We start from the raw sequence: 17,328 nt of genomic DNA on the forward strand, positions 1-17,328 counted from the left end.
GGTAAAACCTTGTGCAACAAGTCTTGCTTTATATCTCATAACTTCATTCTTCTCGCATATTTTGCACACAAATACCCATTTGTGTCCCACTGGTCTTACTCCGTTTGGTGTACGGTCTACAGGTCCAAAAACTTTTCGTTGAGTAAGAGAATTAAGCTCTTTGTTAATTGTATCTTTCCATTTTGGCCAATCTTTTCTATTTCTACATTCATCTATAGATTTAGGTTCAAGATCCTCATTTTCTTCCATAATCTCGCACGCAACATGATATGAAAAATTATCATTGACGTCTATCTTATTTTGGTTCCATCTTATTCCGGTCATGACATAATTTATTGAGATCTCTTCATTTTCATAATTTTTAGGTACCCTGATTTCTTTTGTTATGTCATTGGGCTCTTCTCAAGCTTCATTAATCTTTTCAAACGATTATGTTTTCTCTTTTGGACCATCAATTATATTTGCTCCCTTTTGTTTACAAGGATTTTTATCTTTGGAACCGGTTGGTATTCTACGCTTCAGGCGTGCCTTTGATTCATTTGTAGTTGTATTTTGTCCTTCTAGGATATAAATTCTAACTGGAGCATTTACAGCTGGTAAATGAGACTTTGTTATTTTCTTAGGGCAGTAAATGCGTATGGCAATTGATTTGCTATATTTTGTAAATGAATTATCTTTTTCACTTCAAGTTCACATTGACTTGAACGAGGATCTAAAACTGAAAGTGAAAATTCATTCCAAGATATTTTATTCTCCAGCTTCTTTATTTCTCCCCCTAATGTTGGAACAACTGATTCATCAAAATAACAATCGTTAAATCTAGTTGTAAATAAATCTCCAGTTGATGGTTCTAAATATTTTACTTTAGATGGAGATTCATATCCAACATAAATTCTCATTCTTCTTTGAGGATCCATTTTTGTGCGGTGAGGTGGAGAAATGGGTACATAAATTGCACACCAAACGTCCTTAGATGGGAAATATTTGGTGCATGGCCGCAAACCAGTTGAATAGGGGAGAACTTATGATAACTAGTTGGCCTGATGCGTATAAGTGATGCCGCATGTAAAATTGTATGCCCACATATCAATGTAGGAAGTTTAGAATGCATTAGTAATGGTCTTGCAATTAATTAAAGGCGTTTGATTAACGACTCAGCTAAACCATTTTGTGTATGAACATATGCAACAGGATGTTCAATAGTTATCCCAATCGACATGCAATAGTCATTAAAAGCTTGTGATGTAAATTCTCCAGCATTTTCAAGTCGAATTTTCTTAATTGGGTAATCGGGAAAATGTGTCCTTAGGCGGATTATTTGTGCAAGTAATCTTGCAAAAGCGAGATTACGGCTAGATAACAAGCACACGTGTGACCATATAGTTGACGCGTCAATTAAAACCATAAAATATCTAAATGGTCCACATGGTGGATGAATTGGTCCACATATATCCCCTTTGAATTTTTTTTTCTAACACTACGACTTTCATACCCAACTCTGTTCAATGATGGATGGGAAATAAATTTTTCCTTGAGAGCATGCAACATAAGACAATTCATTATCTTGAAAAATCTTCTGGTTTTTCAAGGAATGACCATTTGAACTTTCAATTATTTTGCGCATCATAATTGATCCGGGATGGCCCAACCGGTCATGCAAAACTTTGTAGATGTTATCATACCTTTTATTTTCAATAGCATGAGATTCAATCATTCTAATATTTGTATAATACAATCCGGAGGACAATACGGGTAATTTTTCCAAAAGACTTCTCTTACCCGATATCATTTTTGTAATATTGAGATAATTTTTATTACCATCATTAGTTGTTTCAATATGATATCCGTTAGACCGAATATCCTTAAAACTTAATAAATTTCTTGATGATTTTAATGAAAATAATGCATCACCAATTGTAATTATTGTCACTTGTGGTAATACTATATTCGCTCTTCCGGAGCCTTCAATCTTGGTGATTTAGACAAAAATAATGCATCACTAATTTGTATTTAGTGTCCCTTGTTGTAATATTATATTCGCTCTTCCGGAGCCTTCAATCATTTTTGCATTACCTGTTATTATATTAACATTTGTTTCTCTAATTGATAAGTAAGCAAAATACTTTTCATTATTAAAAATGTTATGTGTTATTGCATTGTCTGCAAGAAATATATCTTCATTATTTCTTTTGCGAATATCCATATTTCTTTTCAATAAATAAATAAAACATAAGAAACATTCGACTTAGAGAAATAAATTCATATTTTATTAATTTGGGAAGATTGTGACAACATCATTTCTCATGAAATTAATATGACATAAAAACATAATAAATGTCATGAAACAAAACTACACATTATTCTGATCAATCACCATCCATATCACCACTTGTCCCTTTTGGGTAGACAAGAAAATCGGCAACATCCAAATGTGTCATTTCTAGTTGATCTTCATGAATATCACTTTGAATAAAATTTGTTTTGATATTTTATTTTTCTTCAGATTTTAGATAAGTTTGATAAAGATCAACAAAATGCTTTGGTAAGCGGCATGTACAAGACTAATGACCGGTCATTCCACATCAGTGACAAACATTTGCAACTTTCTTTCTTTTTTGCCTTCACCACCTTATCATTAGGATGTGGATTTTTGCTATTTTCCAACTTCTGGTGGTTACTTGTAATCTTGTTATTTTTATGATAATTATGATAACCTCCACGACCTCGGTTAGACCCATGACTATTATGATTATATGATGATGCATTCACTTCAGGGAATGCACTAGAACCGGTCGGGATTGATTGCTGATTTTTCATCAATAACTTATTTTTAATTTGTTTAGCCACAAGAAGACATGAGATTAATTCAGATTCTTTTTTTAAAATTTTCTCACGATATTGCTGCTACAGGAGCATGTTGGTGGCATGGAAAATAAAGAAAGTTTTCTCTAGCATAATATAGTTTTCCGTAGTGAAAATACTAATCAAAATAAAGACTTGTATCTTATGGAATTTTTAGTTAATAAATTTCATACAATAATATGTAATCATTGTACATGTGAAATTATAAAAAATACATACCTGAAAACAACTAGAGCGATAAAGAGTTAGAGCTCTATGGTAGAGTCGTGCTGATAACGTGTTATAAAATATGATCAAATAACAAGATAAATTATAAAGTAAAGAAAGAAATGAGAGTAGAGAAAACGTTTATTCCAATACTTGTGATGAAATAATCAAACTTTACAATACATAATATTCATTATTTATACTAGACAAAGAAGATGAAAGGTGATGTATGATATGAATGCACATTATAGTGGTGCATAACTACACTCATAAAACTCATAATAATGTCTGCTATAATGCTCATTAATTATGGAGAGTAATGAGGGAATATGGAGAATCCAATAGTCATTCACTAAATAATAATTCATAACACTTACTTAATTATAGTGACGAGTTTTTATCTTGACAATAGTATTTTGAAATTTTATTTATAAAGCCCTTGTAGTTTCTAACTTAATTACCAAAACAACGTGATTAACTTTATATTTGTTTTACTCTTTTACTTTGAGTTTCAAAATTTTTTTGCTTATATCCTTATAAATATTTATAATTATGTTTATATTCTTGTAAAACTTCAAATTATATATATATATATATATATATATATATATATATATATATATATATATATATAGGGTTAGGTTATTTTGTTTCTTACATATATTGTGTGCTAGAATGCACCAACATGAATTTACTAAATTAAATAATTATTTAATTAAATAAATATAGTTATTAAATGATTTCCATAATTATATGTATATTAAATGATATCCAAGATTATAATTCTCTTTTTATGGAAACAAATTAAATCCGTCATTAATGTCAGCAATAACATTCTTTCAGAATGAATTCGCATCTAGGTTTTTATATATGAATTCGTATTTTGTTTCAGGACTCACTAACTTAAAATACAATAAAGTTGCATTGAATATAAAGAACGAGAGTGTATTCTAGAATACACTCTCATTCTTCTAGATATGAATTCATTCTCAAAGAATATTATTGTTGACATTAATGACGAATTTAATTAGTTTCCATAAAAATGAGTTATAAATATGGATAACATTTAATATATACATATAATTAATACTAAATTCCTATTGGTGCACTGTTGCACACAATAGATGTGAGAAAACATTTGAACATCTCTCTCTCTCTCTCTCTCTCTCTATATATATATATATATATATATATATATATATATATGTTTAGGTTATTATATTCTAACTAATTATTTTGTGAATGTATGAATGATCTAGGCCAATCATTTTACTTATTTTAAGAAAGTGATTAACACATATTATTGAATTAAATATAATTGAAAAATATTATCTAATTTTACTAGAAGAGTATTTTAGTCAATTAATATAGATTTAATAAAGGAAATTTGCATATTTCGACACTCGGTTCTAGAACCAAGAAGTCTGTCAAAAGAAGGAAATACTAAATTAAATAAATATATAAATAGAGACCTATCTTAACATAGAAGTCACTTTTTCATAACCATGTGGGTCAAAAAATGTATTTGCTGAATCAAGACATATCTTATCATATTGTCACTTATGTACTAGGAGTCCATGACCATCCCATGTCAATTAGCCGTATCCGCATTGCAAGAAGAATTATTTTGAAAAAGGCACAATATGATAGTACATTATACATACTAAACTACATATGACATGAATACCAACAACCACATCATGTTTGCATTTTCAAGATTACCGTTACGTCAATGTAACGTCTTAAATATACGGTCCAAAAATTTCGTTTTCAAATCACTAATAAAATCATAATATTCAAACTATTTCATTCATAGACAAAATCGTTAAGTCAAATCAGAGTGACATCTCAAAACATGTCAATTTTATCAAAGTGAAACATCCTAGGCTAAAAACCAATGGTGTGTGTCATGCGATCACCCCGAGCTCTTCCCTGAGAGTACCTGAAACCAAAACTGAAAATCGTAAGCACGAAGCTTACTGAGTTCCACAATCTACTACATACCATACACATAACTACATACTGGGCCCCCGCCCGCTACATCGGGACTTGCCCGACATCGGACTCGCTCCGGCGTTGGGCCCCGCCCGACATCAGACCCCACCTAGCATCGAGCCTCGCTCGGTATATTGTTATGTCTCTCTTAGGCCCCGCCTGTCTCTCTGTGTCACGCCCGCTATACACATACAATCAAATAACATGCTAATGCATAAAAGAACATAATCTAACTGTACTCCTGCCCTAAGGCCTCGTCTAACTTGGGTATCACCCCTGTCATGCTTACTGATGGGTTATGGAACGCTGTCCACACCCCTGCTACCAGTGAGATACGGGCCCCCGTCCACACTCACTCTTCTCCTACCACGGCCTCGCCCCAACTCGACTAATATAGAGATATGGAACCCCATCCATTCTCAACTAGTGATGAGGTACAGGTCCTCGCCCACCCTCACCTCTCTACTCGGCACATACAAGTATCACAAAGACAACAAGTATAATCTAACATGCAACCTATGACCTCGGGTCAGCCCCGACATCAGACCCTAGTCCGAAAACATACTACCATATAAACTTTCCTCGGGCTTGCCCCGGCATCGGACCCCGGTCCGAAACCTATTGCACCGACACATACAAAAATCACAAAACCTCTAGCATATCAGGGGCGGATGCAGGAATAACTAGTAGTAGTTGCAAAAAAAAATCCGATAAAATAAAATCACATAGACCTGGAAAAGGGGTTCGTGTTGGGTCGGGTTTGTGTCGGGTCGATCAAGATTAACAAACCCATGACTTGTGTATAAGGAAAGGGTAAACTTGAGAGTGAGAAATGGCTATCAAATTAGAGAAATAAAAATAAGGAAAATTAGTCCAATACTTAGATGCAAGTTATCAACAAGTGAACAGAAGCTTTAATAGGCAAATCATATAGTATATTTTTACTTTCCAAGTAAGGGAAAATGACTTGAAAAGCAGGGTCAGGATGTTTCAGTTTTATCATATATTTATATTTTTTATTTTATAAGGGAAATCATATATGTATATTTTTACTTTCCAAGTGAACAAAAGCTTTTATAAGGATAAATATGTTTCATTTTTATCATAATGCAATCCAGCTCCAAGACTAGCCGAAAGCTATATCAAGTAGATGTGTTAAAGTCCATGTATCAAGCTCTTTGTTAAGCAGCAATATTGGAATCTATATGATTTTTGAGTACAAGTTGTTTATTTCAATTAAAAAGAAAAAAAAAGAAAACAGACCCTAAAGCAGGGGCAGTTTGGTCAAGCTTGAGTATCATTACAAACAAGCAAAGCAGTCAACATGACTTGCTTTTATTAAGAAAATCTTGATGATGTTGCAATATAAGAAAGTCAAGAAACTGTATATAGGGGCAGTTTGGTCACAAACTGTTAAAGCAGGGGATATTGGTTTTGTGCGAATAAAGGGGCAATCAGTCAATTTATCCATTAACACCACCTTAATTGACTGTTAAATCGATGTCACCAAGGCTGTGGAAATCCATTTCACAAAAGATGCCCTGTCCAATAATTTTTTATTAACCCTAAAACATCTAAAAAGGTAAACCCCAACTACATTAAAGTTCAACACTAGAACATTAAAAACGAAATTTTTGTTTCGGCTATGGTGGAGATATACCTAGTGCTTAGATGAATTCTGGTGGGTGGTGGTGGTGCTTCTTCTCTACTGATGGTACAGGGTAGTCGTTTTTCGTCTCTCTCCATGACGATGTTCGTATTTGCATATTAAAGTGCGAGAAAGAAAGAAATCGTGTACCTGTGTTGTGGTCTCTTTGATATTGGAGAGGGAGAAAGATATCCAAAAATTTTAGAACCGAAAATGCGCCAAAATTTTGAGAATTGAAAAGCCACCTAAATTAATTTTGTGAAAACTTTTGAGATCTGGAATTGACGTGAAATCAGAAAGAATTTTTGCTGAGAGTGGGACTTGAACCCAAGACATCTAAGAAAAAAGGCAGACACGTTAAACCAACTCAGCTATTCAACTTTTGATAATTTATCTAAACTATATTAATATAATCATTTTTTTGTAGGTGTACACTAATAGAAAAAAAAATCGAAATTTTTTGCACTACGTCCAGAAAAACTAGGTGTTGCCGGTGCCACTATAGGCACCATAGTAAATCCGCCCCTGCAGCATAATGACACTCCTCGGGCCCTATTTTGGTTAAAAACTCTGGTTTGGGGATTAATTAAATCAATACAATAATTATGCATGGATAAAAGTAAGGGCAATGTTGCCGGAAATTTTGGAGGAATCCGACAAACATGCTGGAGAGGAAACCACCGATCATAATAATTAATTAACGATTGTTTTTTATTTTGAAAAGAAAATTTGTTATATATTTCTCTCAGCCAATCATCTGAAAGAGTTTATTAATACACTAAGTGATTGTTAACATGGATCCACAGCGCAATGCCTCGATAGTGTATTATATCTATCAGTATTAACTGTAAGCATATATTGGGCTTGCTTACCTATTAGATTATTATGTCGGGCCTTTATTTAAGGCTTTTGTTATGTATCTCTAGAAACCCTAATCTTTTTGTATTTATAATTCTTTATTTCATCTTTGATAACAAAATTCTATTTATTCATGGTATGAGAACCTTTTGTGTCCATGCATGTCCTGATTTGATGTTTGCTGAAAGCTTCACTTTTGGCACTGGTCGATCGACCTAGGTTAGATTTTTGCTCTTGTTTCGTTGGGATTGTGATATAATTGTCATTGTGTGTGTTTTATATTTTGTATATACCCGTTTTGCTGCTTGTTTGTATTTTATATTTTGTTAAAAGATTCAATTGTTTATAGTGCTTTTTATTTTGTTAAATCTGTTTAAACTTGCAACGTTATTGTTATGCTTTGTTGATAAAATTGAAATTAAGCTGGCTTCCTGGTGATCCGGAACATGAACCCACGCACAGCGCAATCCCTTGGCATTATATTATATGTATCAGTATTGACATCAACATTTGATGAGGATGTTACATTGCTAATTCGATTTGTTGAAAAGTTAGGGTATATAACTAATTGCTAAATAACTGCAGATCCTATTCTAACAAATGATGGTAACCAAGTTCTGATCTCCATCTTGCAGATTCTTTACTGATCTTTTTGATTACATAGCAAACTAGTATATGCATCACAATGGAAGCTTCTAACAGAAACCTGAAAATAGCTCCAGAACAAACATATTGGGCTCCTACAAACCTCACAATGACACCAGAAGGAGAAGAGAAGTTGATGCAGAAGATGCAAATCTCTATTGAGAAACTAAAGAAGTCTGGATTCTTTGCTGCTTTTCTAAATCAAATCCGTAACTCTGAAGCTTCATTCCATTTCCATAGGGTTACGGAATCAGAACACAAGTTAAAGATGGTCATTTATGGAATTGGAAGCATTGAATCATCTAAATCCTCTGAAGTACAGCTTAGCCTTGCGATCCTGATGAAAAAAGAAGTGGATTGGATCGGAGATGTGGAAGTTTTCGATCCGATTATTTCTTTGACAGAATTGAAAGTTATTGAGGAACTCGGTTGTTGTGTTCTTTCAGTTAATGAGTGGTGCCAGAGAGAAGTTGTGAACCCGATTCTTTTTTTCATGCCACGTTGTCGAGTAACGCTATTTGAAAATCTCCTAAAGACCAACTGGAGACATGGTATGTTGAACCGAATTATTATACTTGGCAATAGTTTTAAGCACCATGGTATGTTGAACCGAATTATTACACTTGGCAATAGTTTTAAGCACCAGAAGAACTATAGGTTGAAGCATTTCTGTGCCATACAACCATTCACCAAAGAGTTTGAGATTTCTAACCTTTCGGAAGCATATATAGGAGCCTTTGGGGGATTGAGTTGGCATTTCTTTAGCGTTGGTTGTGAGGCCAACCTCAAACTAACATGTTGATACTTTTCTAGTGGAGTAACATATTATATGTGGTTTTTATTGTTGCCTATATAATTTCTTACATGTTCGTTCTTTTGGCCACGCTATAGATAGTTACAAAATTTGTATGCCAAATGTGAGGTGTGATAAAAAAAATTCCGTGGAATAAGAACTATGAAATAATTAGTTATGAAATATATTGGATATTAGATCAAAATCAGTATGGATTACATTGAACTTTTAAAGTTCAATAGATTACCACATCGTCTTTCTAAAATCCATATAACTTTATAACTTTTTTTCCTTCAATGCACTGTTTAAACTCTACAAAGTCCATATACATTGAATGTCAAGGACACCTAAACTTGCAACCTTATTCAACTTTCCCATTAAACGAACCATTGTGGATGCTTTGATAATAAATCTACTCATATTAATCATTTAATAGGTGGTCATAGAGTTTGGATCAGGTATGGTTGACTAGTTGATGTTTTGTATCTCGTTTTTGAAATTTTTATACGACTGACGTTAAATATTTTTATGTATTTGATTATTATTTTTCGACCAACCAAACATTTATTAGCCGGACACTGGCAAGATGTTAGCTAAAGAAAAAAAAAACTAAGAAAATAAAGATAAAAAAAAGTTGGGGTTTGAATCTACTTACTCCCAAGAGATAAAATGACCATATTTACAAAAAAAAAAAAAAAAAAAAAAAAAAAAAAAAAAAAAAAAAACATCTTAACAGATAGATTTATTAGTCGAAGGACCAACTATTCATAAAAGTAAAACCTCAAGGATGAAGTTTTATGGGTGATTCTTAGGCTTAGGGTTGCCACCCTTGGTGCTATTTGAGTCCCTAAGACATAAAGTTGTCATCTTGAAGGTCTTAATGGGTGCATGCATAAGTTAAAGTCACTTTCATGGAAGTAAAATGTCATTTTTGGATTTTGGGCTTGTCTGGGGCATGCAAAGTCACCAAGTCAGTGACTTTATGGGTTTAGACGTTATTTGGGACTTAGATCTGAGTTTGGGACGTAAAGTCTTCATGTATTATGCACTTAATGGATTTTGGACATAAGTTGTTTGTACGCTGGGAGTACTATGTTGTACATTGGGAGTACTATGTTGTCCGCTGCGCGTACAACTCTTCGCCAAGTACGCTAAGCGTACAAAAGAGGTACGTTGGGTGTACGCTCTCAGGAAGACTTGGGCCTTAACGGACATTGGACCTTTGGGCCCTAATGGTTGTGGGCCTACATTTACTAGTTCTTGGGCCGAATATAGAAATGGACTTCACTTTTGTGGGCCTCGGTTTGGGCCAATGTAACGTCTGTGTTTCTGGGCTTGTCATTAATATTGATAATAGTCTAAGTTAACATTTGTAACCTGTTTTAAAATAATAAGAGTTGTATTATTTGAGTATTATGTGTTTTGTGCTTAATTGTGTGTCTTAATTTAATTAACAATAAAAATAAGCGTCAAAATGAAATGTTAGATAAAGCCGATATCTATGGATAATGTTGTAGTAGTTGAAACGAGGTTTCCGAATATAAAAAGAATGCGGAAATCTAAGTTATAACGAAGAAGTTATGATTTGTCGAAGTTTCGCGACAGAACCGGCATGACGCTGAATGACGTAAAATATGAAATTAAGATAGAGCGATATTTAGCCCAAGTGATCTAAACGAATGTTGTATAGTTCGTTAAACTGGGAGCGTACATATAAAGAATGCCCAAATCTGACTTCGTATGAGAAAATTATGATTTTTCTAAGTTTCAGCTTAGCACTATGCAGCCCGAAACTCGAATTCGAGATCGAGTAATTGTTGGTCGAAACAATCTAAACGAGAATCGAAGATCTCATTAATAGTAGTGCATTGGTGAAAAGACTACGAAAACGGACGTCATATGAAGAAGTTATGAATTTATAACGAAGTTTTTTTTCCCTGCCTACTAAAAATAAATAATAAAAAAATAAATTCAAAATTAGCCGACGGAGTCTAAACGAAAGTTGAAGAGCATAGTCTCACCTACGCGTGGATATAAAGAACGTCGAAAACAGAGTTTGTATGAAGAAGATATGAATTTCTAAAGTTTGTAAATGATTAATATTTATTAATTAATCTTTAATTCGGATATATATCCGAAGGAGTCACCAATCTGATCCGAACTAAGCCCGATGTAGTTGAGTATACCCAGCGTACACTGAAGCGTGACCCGCCTCGCACTCGAGTGCTCCGATGACGCATGCAGTGACGTTTCGCAGTACGCCCTGCGTAGAGCATTACGCCCAACGTAATGCGAGGCTTCGGCCTCTATAAAAGGCATGCGAGGGCAGCCGGCTTCTTTTGCCAAAATCTCTTCTCTCTCCCCCGTTTTGCATCGTTTTGCATGCAACTTATATCCCGAAGCCCTGGTATCATTCCCGAGCCCCGAAGCAAGTCCCGAAGCCCTGAAGATCCCGAGAAGTGCAATTCCTGAGCCGAAGCTCTGCCTGCGAGAAGCCCGATTTTTGTGAAGATCTTCCAGATCTACCGAAGGATACTACTTCTACAAGTCGTAGTGTTGTCCAATCATCTTCTGATCAAGTGAGTGTGTTGTTACTTTCTTCTAACACATAATTATGAAGTATTTTATACAAAATATGTGTTATGTGTATATTTTGTTGTTATATGTGTGAATGTATATTCACTTTCTTCTATCTCATTGATATGATTTATTCTCTATGAAATACGTGTTATGTGTATGTGTCTCATCTGTTGTTTGGAATATGTATTGAATGAGAATGCTATACAGGTTTTAAACTATGTATAAAAATATATATTTTTATCTACTAATATGTTGGGTAGAACATGGGTAGATAGTTGATGTGTGATAAACAGATGAGAGACCTCGTTGTTGTTGTTGTTGTTGTTGTTGTTGATCTAGTTATTCAGCGGAGTATGGATAACGACCACAGACTCTTTCTAGACAGTCCTGTGGAACGCTAGCATGCTCATAACCTGTAGGTGTTGTGAACGATGTGTTCACCGGTGTACTCTATCCCCCTCATGGTTGCCTTTAGGACATCTACTATTGAGGAAACCCCTTTGCAGTAATGTCCGTACCGATGAAAATCCTAGATTAGGTCCCTTGAGATAGATATTGTTTTAGGGACGTAAAGTGAGGATAACGGGAATGGGTAATCGGGTTATTGTTGGATTGTTGGTGAAATGAAATATAATTATTTATTGTTGGTTGAAAACCCTATATGCTCACCAGGATCCCAAGCCTGACCCACTCAGTTTTGTTGTATTACAAGTAGTGGCGCGAGAGCATAAGTTGGATGACTTATCAAGATCTTTTGATATTAGATCAGCTGTTATATGTAACTGTTGTATGGTCTATCTTTTGTTGTTTATGTTTTTGGTCTGTTTATCGGAACATGACATCCCGAATATTGTTTTATAATGAAAATGCATCTCTTAATGAAATGTTTTAATAAACTTGATTTTATCATATTTTGTTTTGGGAACAAATTCCGCAACTCTTTTAAATCAAAATGATTTACTCTGAAATTATTTTAAAAAGCATAAATGAAACCGGTCTTTTTTGGCCATGATTTTGGGGATGTCACAGCCAGTTCCTGGACTGGGTTGTTATGGGCCTTCGTGGGCCAACTAGAAACAGGATTATGGACCAGGGAAATTATTGGGCTTTTGGACAAGACCCATATAGAGGTTTGGGCCCAATTTGGAAAATTGGGCCACTGATGGATTTATGGACATTATAATGTTGGGCTTTTGTTTTGGCTTTAGGCCTTAGTTTTGGATCATACTGGGCTATGGGTAGAATGGTCATTTTACCCCCATATATGGATTAAGGTTATGGTATTGGAACCCAATTATTAATTGGGTATTGTTTAATGTTGGCAGTTCGGGAATCTGTCAACCAGTAGTTGGAGTTTTATCCGCGGGACTTCAGCAGTGCCAGGTGAGTTGTCCTCACTATACTAAAGGGTCTAGGGCACCAAGGCCGGCCCATTGGATTTGATATCCTAGTAGTTATTGATATGTTGAGTATGAGTTAGTGATGCATGCTAGTTGCTATGCTAGTTAGGTAGATCTGTAGGACTACATATGTTGTTATGTGGTTATCTGTATGCGCATTAGTTGGGATATATGTTGACAAGTTATGTGGGATGGGTTGAGGTGATACTGCTTTGTGCGATAACCAAGAAACCCGGGAGCATTCCAGATACGAGCTGAGGGTGACTCGTACTGTGGGCTCGGTGGCAAACCAGATGTGAGTCGTGGGCCCGGAAGGCAATCCAGACTCACACTGTAGGCCCAGATGTAATTTATGATTCCTGGGAACTCTGATAATGTTAACATTTTGAAAACCATCTCAAAAGAGATTCTGATTTTTAAATAACATTTTGGAAGCATCAGTGTTTTTAAATATTTCTATAGATAAAGGGTTGTTTTGAAAAGTTTAAATTTTACTGAAATTTTATGGATGTTACAACTCATGTATTAATGATTTGAAGTTATGAGCATCGCATATAATTCTAGATAATAAATAAAAGTTCAATTAAAAAGAAAAGGGCAAATGCAATCTATAATTTGTTCCCTCTTGAATTTTTTTTGTCAAAACTTGGGGCATATGTAATTCTATGCACCATTATTAAAATTTGCACATTTTTTAAATCACGCTTTGTTAACTTGCAAATAAAAAATGGAAAAGATTGACATTTCTCAAGAAATGAATATTCTATTGGAAACATCTAATAAAGTAACTCCTCTCGGTGGTTCACAAACCGAATGTAAGCAATGAAAAACATCTAGTTTGTTATCGCCTAAAAGTACCGGCTAATAGATGAAACTTCTATACCTTTCCAATAATGCACAGTAAAAAATGTGAAATATGCAAGAAAAAATAAACTAAAAGTTTCAACTTTCGACACTCAGTTCTGGAACCAAGAAGTCTGTCAAAAGAAGGAAATACTAAATTAAATAAATATATAAATAGACACCTATCTTAACATAGAAGTCACTTTTTCATAACCATGTGGGTCAAAAAAATGTATTTGCCGAATCAAGACATATCTTATCATAGTGTCACTTATGTACCAGGAGTCCATGACCATCCCATGACAATTAACGGTATCCGCATTGCAAAAAGAATTATTTTGAAAAAGGCACAATATAATAGTACAATATACATACTAAACTACATATGACATGAATACCAACAACCACATCATGTTTGCATTTTCAAGATTAGAGTTACTTCAATGTAACGTCTTAAAAATTACAGTCCGAAAATTTTGTTTTCAAATCATTAATAAAATCATAATATTCAAACCATTTCATTCATAGACAAAATTGTTAAGTCAAATCAGAGTGACATCTCAAAACATGTCAATTTTATCAGAGTGAAACATCCTAGGCTAAAAACCAATGGTGTGTGTCATGCGATCATCCCGAGCTCTTCCCTCCGCTACTGAGAGTAGCTGAAACCAAAACTGCCCCCGCCTGCTGCATCGGGACTTGCCCGACATCGGACTCGCTCCAGCATTGGGTCCCGCCCAACATCAGGCCCCACCTGGCATCGAGCCCCGCTCGGTATATTGATATGTCTCTCTTAGGCCTCGTTTGTCTCTGGGCCTTATCCGCTATACACATACAATCAAATAACATGCTAATACATAAAAGAACATAATCTAACTGTACTCCTGCCCTAAGGCCTCGTCTAACTTGGGCATCGCCTCCATGCTTATTGATAAGTTATGGAACCCTGTCCACACCCCTGCTACCAGTGAGATACAGGCCCCTGTCCACACTCACTCCTCTCCTACCACAGCCTCGCCCCTACTCGACTAACATAGAGATATAGAACCCCATCCATACTCAACTAGTGATGAGGTACAGGTCCTCGCCCACCTCACCTCCCTACCAGGTACATACAAATAACACAAAGACAACAAGTATAATCTAACATGCAACCTATGACCTTTATCGGATCTGCCCCAGCATCGGACCCTAGTCCGGAAACATACTACCATATAAACTTACCTCGGGCTTGCCCCGTCATCGGACCCCGGTCCGAAACCTATCGCACCGACACATGCAAAAATCACAAAACCTCTAGCATATTGACACTCCTCGGGCCCATTTTTATTAAAAACTCTGGTTTGGGGATTAATTAAATCAATACAATAATTATGCATGGATAAAAGTAAGGGCAATTTTGCCGGAATTTTTGGAGGAATCCGATAAACATGCTGGAGAGGAAACCACCGATCATAATAATTAATTAACGTTGTTTTGTATTTTGAAAAGAGAAATTGTTATATATTTCTCTCAGCCAATCATCTGAAAGAGTTTATTAATACACTAAGTGATTGTGAAAATGGATCCACAGCGCAATGCCTGGATAGTATATTATATCTCTCAGTATTAACTGTAAGCATATATTGGGCTAGCTTACTTATTAGGTTATTATGTCGGGCCTTTATTTAAGGCTTTTGTTATGTATCTCTAGAAACCCTAATCATTTTCTATTTATAATTCTTTATTTCATCTTTGTTATGTACAAACTTCTTTGATAACAAAATTCTATTTATTCATGGTATGAGAACCTTTTGTGTCCATGCATGTCCTGATTTGATGTTTGCTGAAAGCTTCACTTTTGGCACTGGTCGATCGACCTAGGTTAGATTTTTGCTCTTGTTTCGTTGGGTATTGTGATATAATTGTCATTTTGTGTGTTTTATATTTTGTATATCCGTTTTGCTGCTTGTTTGTATTTTATATGTTAAAATATTCAATTGTTTATAGTGCTTTTCATTTTGTTAAATCTGTTTAAACTTGCAACATTATTGTTATGCTTTGTTGATAAAATTGAAATTAAACTAGCTTCCTCGTGATCCGGAACATGAACCCACGCACAGCGCAATCCCTTGGCATTATATTATATGTATCAGTATTGACATCAATATTTGATTCGGATGTTACATTGCTAATTCGATTTGTTGAAAAGTTAGGGTATATAACTAATTGCTAAATAACTGCAGATCCTATTCTAACAAATGATGGTAACCAAGTTCTGATCTCCATCTTGCAGATTCTTTACTGATCTTTTTGATTACATAGCAAACTAGTATATGCATCACAATGGAAGCTTCTAACAGAAACCTGAAAATAGCTCCAGAACAAACATATTGGGCTCCTACAAACCTCACAACGACACCAGAAGGAGAAGAGAAGTTGACGCAGAAGATGCAAATCTCTATTGAGAAACTAAAGAAGTCTGGATTCTTTGCTGCTTTTCTAAATCAAATCCGTAACTCTGAAGCTTCATTCCATTTCCATAGGGTTACGGAATCAGAACACAAGTTAAAGATGGTCATTTACGGAATTGGAAGCATTGAATCATCTAAATCCTCTGAATTACAGCTTAGCCTTGCGATCCTGATGAAAAAAGAAGTGGATTGGATCGGAGATGTTGAAGTTTTCGATCCGATTATTTCTTTGACAGAATTGAAAGTTATTGAGGAACTCGGTTGTTGTGTTCTTTCAGTTAATGAGTGGTGCCAGAGAGAAGCTGTGAACCCGATTCTTTTTTTCATGCCACGTTGTCGAGTAACGCTATTTGAAAATCTCCTAAAGACCAACTGGAGACATGGTATGTTGAACCGAATTATTATACTTGGCAATAGTTTTAAGCACCAGAAGAACTATAGGTTGAAGCATTTATGTGCCATACAACCAATCACCAAAGAGTTTGAGATTTCTAACCTTTCGGAAGCATATATTAGAGCCTTTGGGGGATTGAGTTGGCATTTTTTTAGCGTTGGTTGTGAGGCCAACCTCAATCTAACATGTTTGATACTTTTCTAGTGGAATAACATATTATATTTTTTTTTTATTGTTGCCTATGTAATTTCTTACATGTTCGTTCTTTTGGCCACGCTATCGATAGTTACAAAATTTATATGCCAAATGTGATGTGTGATAAAAACAAATTCAGTGGAATAAGAAATATGAAATAATTAGTTATGAAATATATTGGATATTAGATCAAAATCAATATGGATTACATTGAACTTTATTGAGTTGGATTGTCACATTGTCTTTCTAAAATCCATATAACTTTATAACTTTTTTTCCTTCAATGCACTGATTAAACTCTACAAAGTCCATACACATTGAATGTCAAGGACACTTAAACTTGCAACCTCATTCAACTTTCTCATTAAACGAACCATTGTGGATGCTCTAATAATAAATCTACTCATATTAATCATTTAATACGTGGTCATAGAGTTTGGATCAGGTATGGTTGA

The 17,328-nt window shown here is 34.8% G+C and overlaps 2 pseudogenes across 2 annotated transcripts; both read left to right on the top strand.

The window, feature by feature from the left end:
• Window positions 1-7,685: 7,685 nt before the first annotated feature.
• Window positions 7,686-9,152, top strand: LOC145094254 (protein SENSITIVITY TO RED LIGHT REDUCED 1 pseudogene; annotated as a pseudogene). Its single transcript, XR_013703243.1, has 2 exons — window positions 7,686-7,789; window positions 8,206-9,152. The product of XR_013703243.1 is annotated as a protein SENSITIVITY TO RED LIGHT REDUCED 1 pseudogene (transcript).
• Window positions 9,153-15,590: 6,438 nt separating this feature from the next.
• On the top strand, window positions 15,591-16,882 carry LOC145094994 (protein SENSITIVITY TO RED LIGHT REDUCED 1 pseudogene; annotated as a pseudogene). Its single transcript, XR_013703676.1, has 2 exons — window positions 15,591-15,694; window positions 16,107-16,882. The product of XR_013703676.1 is annotated as a protein SENSITIVITY TO RED LIGHT REDUCED 1 pseudogene (transcript).
• The last annotated feature ends 446 nt before the right edge of the window (window positions 16,883-17,328 follow it).

This window comes from Lactuca serriola, chromosome 3 (genome assembly GCF_051521515.1).
Source record: "Lactuca serriola cultivar US96UC23 chromosome 3, Lser_US96UC23_V15, whole genome shotgun sequence".
NCBI lineage: Eukaryota > Viridiplantae > Streptophyta > Magnoliopsida > Asterales > Asteraceae > Lactuca > Lactuca serriola.